The sequence below is a fragment of the Capsicum annuum genome, chromosome 11 (genome assembly GCF_002878395.1).
Source record: "Capsicum annuum cultivar UCD-10X-F1 chromosome 11, UCD10Xv1.1, whole genome shotgun sequence".
NCBI lineage: Eukaryota > Viridiplantae > Streptophyta > Magnoliopsida > Solanales > Solanaceae > Capsicum > Capsicum annuum.
In genome coordinates, this window is record NC_061121.1 from 59,820,581 (window position 1) to 59,830,414 (window position 9,834).

At 33.9% G+C, this 9,834-nt stretch overlaps 1 pseudogene; it reads right to left on the reverse strand.

Moving 5' to 3' along the window:
- Positions 1-5,795: 5,795 nt before the first annotated feature.
- LOC107846496 lies at positions 5,796-9,431 on the reverse strand (annotated as a pseudogene).
- Between the last annotated feature and the right edge of the window lie 403 nt (positions 9,432-9,834).

Here is a 9,834-nt window from a genome sequence, read left to right on the forward strand (position 1 = left end):
ATCAACACGTTCGAGAAGTAGTGTTGCCTTGGGTGACATATCCCTTATTTTATTGAAATGATAAAAAAAACTCAGCTATAACATATGCTTTAGCTGCTCAATAAAAAAGATACATGACTCTTTCATTGTGAAATTTGTTTCGAATAATTTCTCTAAGATACCTCATGCAAAAACTAAAGTGAGCTGAATTATAGAAAATTGAATCCATCTTTGGGATACATGGATTCCTATTCGAATGAATACATAACTATTCAGAATCTTCAACACAACTTTGCATTTGTTCAAAAAAACATCCATACGAGGCATCACATTCCTTTTTCACTACACAAAAAGCGACAGGAAAGATGTGACTCTCTACATCCTGTGCCACCGCCGATAGCAAAACTTCTCCATAGTTGCTTTTTAAGAAAGTCCGATCGATGGCTATGACTTTTCTCAACTATTGAAAACCAAGAAGATTCATAGGATACAAAAAGTACTTGAACCTTTTATTTTCATCAACATACAGCGTCGTTTTACTTTAGAGATTTGTGGACTCAAGCACGTAACGTTAGACATCGAGGACTGTATATTCGTGCTTGTGTGTCCTACCAACCAAGTCCTTAGCAATACCTATGGCCATATATATCTTCCAATAACTAATCATAACACCCAATTTTGTAAAGAGTTGATTGGTCATATCACTTGTAGAAAGGACTTTGCCATTAGGGAATCTATTTTGGAAATATTGACCGAGGACCTTTATCGTGGTGTGAGGTTTATGATCGTAATATGCTCTGAACCACATGTGTGATACTTTTCATAAATATTAATGGCAAATCTATCGGAACTTAAGTATTTCATGGCCCCTAACCACCACTTGCAGTTCAGATTAGCATATCCAAAAGAAAAGACTTTGCTCGAAGAAATCTTTTTTCAAGCAAACAATAAACAAAGAAGTAGATATTTCTATCTTATTATTGAATGGTATTCCCTTTTAAAAACCAGTCTTGTCATCTTGACGATTGCCCGACTATGTTGACTGAGAAAAATTGTCCATCATATTGCTCACAACAACGAGCGTAAGTGTATCATCATCTGTAATATTCATGTCCAGATCATCCAACTTATCATCAAACATTTCTTGTTGTGGTTCTTCTTCTACATTCTGGCTCTTCTTCTCTCTCGATTTTTCAATCATGTATACCCTTAACACCGGCCTAGCTAAATCACTTAGATAAGCACACAACCAAACCTGATTGGTTATCTTGAAAGGTATTACCCTCTAATTTTCAAAGGTGTTATAAATGTAGCTGATGATGAGTTCTTTTGATTGACAATAGTCCACAATAGCTAACGATTAAGTTCATAAAATCATCATATGAAATATCACTTTGGACTGTCATAGCTATTGTCTCTAGCATTTCACCCTCTTTCAAAAGCCAAACATATCGATTGCTCTTCTTGATCCATTCACCATGACAATCCACCTCTATTTTTATTGATCCCTCCATTAGTGGTACCTAAATAAAGACATTTGTTAAAAAAATTAATAATGACATGATAATAAAATTAATAGTGATTTCATAGTACTATAACATGAACCCCCAATAGATGAGTAATCTGTTGCAACAGTGGAATAATATATTGCAACATGTCAGTGATCTATTATAATAGATGGCTCACCTATTGGGATTCATGTTACGGTACTTTAGAACCTGAAGCTAATTCTAACAGATGAGTCATCTGTTGTAATATATGACTCATTTATTGTAACATATTATCCATCTATTGTGATAGATGATGCACCTATTGGGATAGATGTTACAGTACTAAAGAACCTTTGAAGTTGATTCCAATATATGAATGACATGTTGCAACAGATAACTAACCTGCTGCAATAAATGACTCACCTGTTGAAACAAATGACTCATGTTCTATAGTTTTGTAACATGAATACCAATAGGTAAGTCATCTATTGTAATAGATAACTCACCTGTTGCAACAGATGACGTTGGAATTAACTTCAGGTTCAGTTGCAACAAGTGAGTAATCTATTTAAATAGATGACTCCGCTGTTACAACAGATAGCTCGTTTGTTGTAATAGATGATCCATCTGTTTGGTTCATGTTACAACACTATATAACCATAAATATGAATCCAACATATGAGTCTTTTGTTGCAACAGATAAGTCTTCCATTGCAATAAATGAGTCATCTGTTGAAACAAATATCTCTTATGTTGGATTCATGTTTGGGTTCTATACATTATTCAGAAAACAGAAGTAGCAGCGTACCGAGATGACAAATTCAATGAAAAGTCATAATTTTACTTACCAAAGTCACCTATGAAGTAATACCAAAGTGATGTATGAAACAAAATTTGATCCAAAAAATTGGTCAAGTAGCAGCAGTAGCGGTAACAACAACAACAATGGTCAACAACAATAGGATGATGATTCTAATGAAGAAGAAGATCATGATAATTAATAATAAGATGATGAATAAAGCAACAATAATAATAAACAACAAAAATTGTGAAGAGAGAAAAATAACAATAAATGAGAAGAGAGAGAAACACGAGTTTTTTCCCCTCCGTTTCTAGTTATATTAGGTTTTATAGTTGGATCAAAGTGTAAATTAAAAAATTTGTGGGATATTCTCAAACTTCCCCAACTTTCTTAATCCATAAAAAAGTAATTGTCACCTACACTCAATTATTAAAACTTGAGTCACCTATACCTCATTTTAAAACACTTTTATCACTTTTAACAAAATTGCCCTAGTAACATTTAACCTTTTAATCTACTAATGTTATTGGAGTTGATATAATTAAATGACTAACGTGTTAGCAACTTATAGGAGTACATTGTACAATATGATTTTTCTTTGATCTTTGTCTTTAATCTGGATGATGATTACTCTCACCTTGTCACTTTCTAAAAGTCACAGTTAGATGTATAATATAAAGGCAATGTCATATGCTTTTTTCCTTTCATTTTTTCTAATGATATTTGATTAGAAATAAAATTTAATTTTCTTATTTGGGAATCTGTGATTTAAAACAGGTCATAAACAATTGTCATTAAGAATAAATCAAAAGCTCAAAATAAAATTATTTATGAATATAAAACAATCCTATCCTTTTTAATAACAAACAAAAAGAAAAATTTTACAAAACCGAACATAATGTATAAGGGGATCATGAGTGAATAAATGGGTAGATATAGATGTTACGTCTATTACTCGATTTTGTAATATGAAAGCACACAATTTAACATAGTTTTTTTTTCTAAATTTCATTCTTACATAAAGTTATTTAGATTTCTATCTGAGAAAAGGGTTATATTTATTCTTTTACTCTAAAACAAGCACATACATTCAATTTTGGGCTCATATTCGCTCTTGAGTTGTTAAGTGTCATGTCAACACTTTTATTAGCTTATGAGACATCTACATGATGCCTACATGACACATACATACATACATACCTACATACATACACACACACACACACACACACACATATATATATATATTAATTAAAATTTAATCCTAATTTAATTACTATATCCCACCCAGTATCATTTCCACTCATCCAGTCCGACCCAAAATAACATTGCGATATCGTAAAATTTGTTACTGCAAGTTGTATGGCTAATGAGCAGGCTATGAAGTTGCTTGTGAGTTTTCTAGTAGGAAGGCTAGTTGCTAGAACGATGAAACAGTGAAATAAGACTGCTTTCGAGATTCGTTTGTGCACGCAAACAAGCATTTTTAACAAGTCTTGTTTGGGTGAAAGCTAGTGCAATTCCACCTCTTATGAATCTTGTTACTTCTAGGGATTTCTCTTATCAAGAGAATGCAGTGGCTACTCTACTGAACCCATCAAAGAATGCTAACAACTAAAGGATGATTGTTGAGAATGGAGGTTGTTGTTGATATACTACTAAAATAACTGTAAAAAGAGACCCTAAAAAGAAACCTCATGAGGTATCTTTCCTTGGAAAAGAGACTTCAAAACCGACCTCAATGGATGGTCTCTAAAACATAGGTTGATTTTTGTAGGAGACCTCATTAGATCTCTTAAAAGCGACCTCATGAGGTCACTAAGTTATTTTTCGAATTTTCCATAAAGAGACCTCGTGAAGTCTCTAAACTATTTTCTATAATAATTATTATTTTATTAAAAGAGGCCTCATAAGATCTCTCTTTGATTTGATTTTATTTTATTTTTATAATTAAAAGAGACCTCATAAGGTCTCTATTTGATTTTAATTTTTTAATTTTTTTAATTAAAAGATACCTCATCAGGTGACTATTATTTCTTTATTTTTAACATAAGCGACCTCTTGTAGTCTCTTATTTGAGTGCCTAGAAAATAAAATTACAAAAAAGAAACCTTCCGTGGTCGTTTTTGTTCATTTCCTAGAAAATTAAAACGCAATATAGTGACCTCATGAGGTCTCTTCTCTGAAAAAATAAATGGCAATACAGCTTTTACAAATACCTGCCATTTTAATCCAATTCAATAATATGTACAATCTAATCAAATAAATCGAGCTCCAAGAGCTCACACCAATCAATCAAACAACAAACACAAGTACTAAATATCTCATCCAATGAACACTAAATAAAAATCAACTCAGAGTACCTTAATATTGAATGAAAAAAATAGTCAAGTTATTTATAAAATAGTACTATTGATTAGACTACTTCAAATCTCTCTCGCATTCAAAAACACTTAATAATTTAAATAAAACCATCATAAAGTATATAGTTAGATTATCTAACACAACACCCAACTTTAACAACACGGCAGTGTATTGTCCATATAATAATCCTCATCATCTTCATCACTGCTAGGATCCTCAGTCATATCTCTGTATTGATCATATACTACATGTGAAATAGGCAAAGACTGGGTGGTCAAGGAGGGAGAACTGCATCACCAAGACAAGGTGGAATCCCTCTCAAAGCAAGTAATACATCGAATTGGGCCTTCATTCCCGCATATTGTATATCTCTTTGCTTTTCCTTTGCCTTTGAGGCTGTAGCATCATTAGATAACTCAACTATATTCTACTTCAAAGCCAAAATTATCTCCCTTGACTCATCATCTTGGGTGCTACCGAGGTATTCTAGTTTCGAATAAAATTCATGAAAGGTTCATTATGGCAAGCCAAAAGCATACCCATACCTACTTGGACCACCAACCGCATCGAACTATATTCTCTTATTCTTCTCTTTGCTAAGTGGCAGGTTTTGACTATCATCTGGCATAGTCCAACAAAAATCCTCTATGGATTATAGATATTGATTCTGAATTTAATGATAATAATATTAGAATATAAATTTAGGAAATAAAGTAAGTACTATAATAAATAGAGGCTTACATAGGTTAGTTGAGCTCGTGGATCAACCCAAACATCAGGATCTCTGGGGGTTTTCTTTTTCTTTGTGTGTATAGCCTTGAAAACCTCAACCTGCATTATCGGTCTCCTAAGCTCCTTTTCCAACAAAAAAAATGTATTAGTATGCTAGCAGCATTTCATAACTTTTTGTTACCACGAAGCAAAATTCCTTCAAGTAATATGGACAGAATAAAGTAATCCTTTACAGGTTTTTATGCACAAGGTATAGACAGCAATCATGCATCAATTTTTAATTATTAACCAATATAAAGATAATAAGAATTATAATAACAAAATTCTCGAAAATCTAAAACAAAATTGCAGCTGCACAAAAAAATAGGCAAAGTAGATCTCCGGACAGTGAATAATTCTCCTAAACATTAGCCGAGAGTCACTGTTGATTAGTCTAAAGTATCTATAACTGCATCAACAACTTCTTGTGTGGTGTTATCTCCTCCAACAGCCTTTGTCCTAAATTTTTCCTCTCTATTACATATCGTACATCAGTTTCTAAATGATCAACAAATGAAGGAAATTCAAAATGTCTTAGCATCATTGCTGATGACAGAAAAAGTGCCACCGGATTTTCTTTCTTAAGCTTCAATATCTTTTCGTTTCCAGCAAACACACCTTGCAAAAACTACTTGATCAACGTCAACATTACCTCCTGGTATGACTCTTATGCCACTATCTAAACCAGCAGTCATATTTGCAATCAAATTTTTTTAGAGTTTGGGCATTACCATGACATCAAATTGCTCCGGCTTTGAGACAAGTTACAAGTATCAATTATGCACAATAATCTCCTAATAGGGTATTTTTGGATATCTAGCTGCAACTTCCCTATAGGATTCTAAGAAAAAACCACCTACAAGTTTCAGAATGTTGGCTTTGTGCACAGCTGTGTAATACCCCGTACTTCTACCTAGCTTAAAATCATCCCAAAAATGTTAAAAACTTGCTTTAAAAAATGAATCCACTTTTATACATGTGAAATTTTCAAAATTTTTCTTTTTTTTGTGTGTAAAATTGAATAAGCTTTCCATCGATACCAAATTCGCCCAAATCCGACACCCGGGCAAAGAGTTAAAGTTTTTTTAGTGAGACAATGTATCACCTAAGCCATCAACGCGTCGCGGAGCCAGCTTAAATGAAAATTGTCAATTTCCAGTGTTGCTCCATGATAGTGGCGCATCACGTCAAAGGCCCAGTTCACAATTGTCCTTTTCCAGTGAATCTCTACGATGTCTCCGCATCGCACCAAACTTTTTGGTCACAAACAAAGTGGCAATGCGATAGCTCCGCATCGCGCCACCATACAGATTCCCAATTGTCCAGTTCCAATGTCTTGGTCCGATAGTGCCGTGTCGTACCAAGGATGAAAATCGAGAATTTTCCAATTTCTGTGATACTAAATCCCAGGGGCCGTTTGATCTTTTCCCATGATTTCAATTCCGCCCAATCATGGGATTTAACCCTAAGAGTGCATCATTTACTCACTTTTGCATTAGTCTTTCAAATTAAAATCAACTCTACTTAAGAACAAGAATCCTAGCTCTCAAATTCAAGGGCCAAATCACAAGAACTCTCCATCAATCCTTCCAAATTCATTAACTCAGGTATGCATAGTGTTCATTCATAGATTCATTTCATCCAAGAAGACCAAGAATCAAGTTTTAAATCATGTATTATGAATATTATGTTGTGGGTTGATTATGTTTATGTGATTTTTGTTGTATGGTTCCCAAGTTGGAATCTCAATGTATTTTTATGGAATTACGTTGGTATATGAGTTTAAATCCATGAACTGAGTGGTTTATAAGGTGTTAGTTGATGATTATACCTATGCCCTAAGTAGTGCATGTAAGGTGTTGATAAAATGCCTAGAAGACTAGAAATCATGTAATATAGTTCAATTGTGACTTAAGTGATGGATTCATGTTTTATCCTTATGTTCAAATGACTACCATGCTATTGATATGCAATGTAGATGTTGTTGAAATGCTCATGATGCTAGAATATAGAATTATGACATTGATTATATGCATTCCTTCCATGTACAAGATTATGATAACCATGTACTTCATAAAATCTCCAACTTATTGTATTATGAATTGTTAATATTGGTCATGTGTTCAAGAAGTGTCAAGTCTTGTCAGTTTCATGCTATCGAGTCCTGAGGGTACTTGTACCCGATAATAGCTGTGTGCCTAGAGCCAGTGTCATGTTTTCATGATATCCTCAATCAATACATGTTCAGTAGAATTCAGTCAATCATGTGACTCAGGAAAACTCAGTGAACTCAGTAATCTCAGAAATCTCAAAAATCTCGGTACTTCAGTAATCTCAGTAGTATTCCGTCAGTCAATAAAATTCAATGAACTCAGTCCAGTTCAGTTCAGTTAATCATGTTTAGTGTCTATTCAGATGGGAGTAGGATTTAGCACCGAGTGAACCCAACGATGAGGACATACATACTGACAGTTGAGGGTGTGATCCTCAGAATCAATCCTTGCATTCCAGAACTATGTAGCCGGTATAGGTTGAGACATCACCACTATCAGATGAGAGTTGATGAGGTGGATAAACACCGTCATATGAGGGTCCCACCATTCTCTTTTGGAGACACTGCCAGATAAGGGTCACTCATAACTTGTCCTTACCAGTGGAGTGGGATTGAGACCTTTCTAATTGGGGTTATAGATTGGACCCCAACTCAGCTATAATAGCTTACTAGGGGAATGTCGGTTAGATGATTACCTCCTATAGTTTTACTTTTAGATTCAGTCTTCAGAATAGAACTCAGTCCAGTTATAGAGAAATCAGGACTGTCAGATACAGTCGCTCAGCTCAGTACGAAACTCAGCTAGTTCTATCAGATTTCAGGACTATCATACACAATCACCCAGTTAGTAGTATATTTATTATATGAAATTCATGTTACCAGTATTCAGATTTCAGGACTGTCAGATACAATCAATCAAACCAGTTTTTCATAATCAAAACTATCAGAAACAGTCATTTCTTTATCAGTAATACGACATCAGTTCCTCACTACTCAATAGACTTAGTCATTCAGTATCCCATTATTAGTACACAGATATTAGAAAATCCACATTATCAAAATTCATGAGTCAGTGTTATCACGATCTCAGTTACAATTACGTATTCATGCATGTATTCACACGTTCATGTTATTCAATCAGTTAGTATTGTTTATGCATATGAACCATTGCATTCACCCACCTCACTTGAATACTAGTACATTCAATGTACTGATGCATTTGCACTATGATGTTTTATACCATAGGTTTAGAAGCACGAGCTCTCGAGCATCCTTAGTAGATCAGACATTCAGCATCCAGACTAGCAGTGAGTCTACATCATTCGAGGATAGCATGGTTATTTTATTACTTTATTATTTTAGTAGTTCGAAGTTAGTTGGGGACATGTCCCATCAACTCCACAGATTTCAAAAAGTTTAGAGGCTTTCAGATAGTTTAGAGGCTTTTAGACTACAACATGTTTCGGATAATTTATTTTAGTTTTGGTATTACTATACCTCATTACAGACATTGTTTTATAGTCAGTATTAGTTTAGTTTTGAACCTTATGGCCTTACGGCTTATATTATGCATAATTATAGTATATTATTTAGTACTCAGTTATAGATATTAGTCATGGGTTAGCTTGTGGTCCTTTGAGGTCAAGAGCATCGTGTAACATTTCGGGTACCAGATTTGGAGCTTTACAAATTGTGACCTTTTTTATTTTGTTACATCAGTATACTCAAATGCAAATTTTGCTATTCGATCTGAGAAATATTTTCTTATCACCTTAAGACTCCCAACGACACCAGGAACAACCTCATGCTCGATTCTAGCATACTGACCCTCAGTATTCTCCAAATCAAGATCTTTCCTCATTTGGACATTCAGTAAACTAACACCTCCATCAATCGGAGTCATTAACCCTCCTTTTAAACAAACCTTAATCTTCTTAGTCAAATCCATCACTTCCTATGGCATACACTTCATACACCACACACTAGAAGCATTTTATAACTAGATAAAATGGGAATGTGAAGCTGTCAAATACAATATTACATGTATAAACTTTCCAACTTTTTTCTTTTCAGTTTTCCCTTATTGTTGCAGCTAGGAATAGCCAATGCAGAGGAAACTCTATGTGGACAAGCATATATTAGGAGCTAACAGATATGAAATGCTATGTTGGGAGTCTACTTACAAAGATTAGCAATAGTACTTTCAATAACAAGCATCCCACTAGTTGTGGTATATTTTTTTAATAATTAAAAAGTAATTATTTCTATGGATAGACTATATTGGGTTAAACACCTGCATTAGTATTATTTTAAGATAACATACCACTAATCAGGAATAATTCAATGAAAATTACAAAAATCACATGAACCTACTA